We start from the raw sequence: 3,217 nt of genomic DNA, 5'->3' as shown, positions 1-3,217 counted from the left end.
AAGTTTCCCCTGCTATCCCGAGACAAGCGAGTCCGATAACATGCGAAGATGTCACGGTTATCTATTTTGTCTTCACCAAGGCTTTTGCAGTGGCAACAATGTCTTTTACGATCTTTCTTTTGACAGGTTTTTCTGATTGAGCTATTGATCGGTTTGGTGAAGATTCAGCTCGAATGAAATTAGTGTTTTATCTTTACTTCCCTTTTATCTCCAATAAAAGATAAGTAAAGAGGGGCAATTGTCATACCTTAATTTCGTCTGAGGATAATTGTTTGTCGGCATACGGACTTTAATTGACCACTTTGAGATGCTTGACACTCGCCGCCACGTAATACGTAAAGTTTTGCGACATTTTGGAAAGGAATCAGCCAAAAACACAAAAATGGGGGTGCACTCATCAAATACGAAGGTGTAACTAGCATTGGGCCAATCTGGCCCATTTAGAACATTTTGGAGGGGGTTGCACTCATCAAACTGAGGGGTGTAACTAACATTGGGCCCATCTAGAACATCCTAGAGGGGGCTGCACTCATCAAACTGGGTGGTGTAACTAGCATTAGGCCATCTGGGTCGATCTATAACATTCTGAAGGGGGGTGAACTGATTAATTTGGGGTGCGCTCAGGAAACTTCATGAGGAAGCAACCCTATTTCTTTTGTATAAATAAGGGAGGGGGGGGGTTGAGTTTAAGGTATTTCTTTTCTTCGTTTAAAGCGAGTTTCGACCGATTGTTTAAGCCATAATCTCACTTAATCAATGTTTAAATGAATTTTAACCGATCATTTGTTTTGTAATCTCATTTAATTGCCTTTAAAATAAAATCTAGTCGATTGGTCCCGCCGTAACCTCGGTTAAAAACCAAAAAATAATAAAATAACTATAAAATAAAATAAAATAATAAAATATCTAAAAATAATAATAAAATAATAAAAGATCTAAAGAATAATAAATAATAAAATAAGGGTCAAACAGACATTTTATTTTGAAAGTTCTTTTTAATGAGTTGAAAAATAACCAAGTGAAACTAAGGCTAAAATCAACTCACAAATTAAGCATTTTCACGCAAAAAGGTCATTTTGCCTTCTTAAGAACTACGCAGGTCAGAGTTTCTCATCGCAATTAAGGATATGTAGGAGCGAAAGCCCCACTTTTGTCAACCCCAAAAGAGATCGTTCAAGGTCCCACGTCTTAACGTTTCTCACTCAAAAGAGATCGTTCAAGGTCCAACGCCTTAACATTTCTCACCCAAAAGGGATCATTCAAGGTCCAACGCCTTAACGTTTCTCACTCAAAAGAGATCGTTCAAGGTCCAATGTCTTAATGTTTCTCACCCAAAAGAGATCATTCAAGGTGTTCGCTTCCGACAAGTGCACTGGATCGCACAAGTAGTATAAAACGGTAAGAATCGAGTATCGAACTCTCGGGAAACTTGTGTTATTTGGTAAGCTATTTCAGCAAATAGGTGTCTGGTGTGTAAAGATAAGTGTGAATATGAACATGTGTGTAAACTATCTGTGCAAAAAGGAAAATCACGCGAGAGAAATGATGTGTAAAAACAAGTAGAAAACACGTTGGCCTTCCTAATAGGTGTCTGATGCTAAAAAGATATTCTCTATCTAACAATGCTCATGTGTTCCTATGGTGTCTCCTGAGATACTAAACCTCGATTCCTCATGATAGTTTAGCATAATCCTGATCAAGCATCATCCGCAAATTCCTCTTGTTGGACTAAACTCAACCAGGACCACATTAAGATACACATACACAACTAAATTATTGCACCCCGATTCCTCGTGATAGTACGACAACTTAGCCCTGTACTATCAAGGACTTTAGAATCCGACCAGTTTCCACTGTTGAATGACCCTAACAAAGCATGTATCTACGTGATCAAGATAAAGGCATACTGGAGTGAAAAGCAGATAACATAGAGAACACACAAAACATCATTAAATAGATAGAAATATATTTACATCAGGTACCTACAGGGAAGATCCAATAGAGAATTTAGCTTTCCATAACCAGGAAGCCTTCTTTACAACAAAGAGAAGTATATACAAACTCTCTGCATAACGGCTCTAGGATCTCACAATCACTCACAAACTCATATCAAGCTCCTAGAACGGCTCTTTCTTCAAGCTCTACTCTCTGCAGATCTTCACACAACAAAATCTCTCAAAACTCTCTGGAACTTGGACCTTTCTCTCTCTAGAATCTCTAGACATGCAAAGATCTCAATCCCAGTCCAAACTCCCTTCACAAAATCTGATTTCAGGCTTAAATAGGTGGCCTTGTTCATGCTCGTGCGCTTAGCGCAATTCTGAACCGCTTAGCGCACATTAGTGAATTTCGGGTTAGCGTGTCCTCTTCTCGCTCAGCAGATGGACTAAAGCGGTGCGCTTAGCGAGATGAAGTGGTGTGCTTAGCGAACCTGTACAACTCATCTTCTTTCATATTCTTCCTCGCGCTTAGCCAATGAGTGTTGCGCTTAGCGGACGCTCGCTAAGCCAATCTGTTGGCTTAGCGAGAAAGTGAAAATCAGAACTTCAAAACTTGCCTAATTAACCTGAAATTGAGAGAAAATGATTATTAAACACACCAAACAGAATTACTAAGTATTTATTACCTATCTTTAACTAAAAGAACTTATAACACTACAAAATAACCATAAATTGGAGAAGTTTGATACAATTTACACAAGTTTTATACACAAAAGTTAGTCGTATTCACCGACTAACACAAGGTCCAACGCCTTAACATTTCTCACCCAAAATAGATCGTTCAAGGTTCAAACTTCTTAACGTTTCTCACCCAAAAGAGATCATTCAAGGTCCAACGCCTTAACGTTTCTCACCCAAAAGAGATTGTTCAAAGGCCCAACGCCTTAACGTTTCTCACCTTCAAAAACAAGAGATCGTTAAAGGTTCAACGCCTTAACGTCTCTCTCTTTTTAAAAATCAAGAGGTCGTCCAAAAGTGTCCAGTGCCTTAACGTTTCTTTCTTTTCAAAAATCAAGAGATCTTTGAAAAGGTCCAACGCCTTAACGTTTCTCTCCTTCCAAAATCAAGAGATCATTCAAAGGGTACAACGCCTTAACGAATGATTCTCCTTTTTCAAGAATCAAAAGATTGTTTAAAGGTCCAACGACTTTTGTTCGGTTAAAATCAATCTTGCAAAAAAAGATAAAAACAATTTAACAAACATTTAGTTCGAAAGA

Source organism: Glycine max, chromosome 17 (genome assembly GCF_000004515.6).
Source record: "Glycine max cultivar Williams 82 chromosome 17, Glycine_max_v4.0, whole genome shotgun sequence".
NCBI classification, from domain to species: domain Eukaryota; kingdom Viridiplantae; phylum Streptophyta; class Magnoliopsida; order Fabales; family Fabaceae; genus Glycine; species Glycine max.
Note: the sequence above shows the minus strand (reverse complement) of the source record.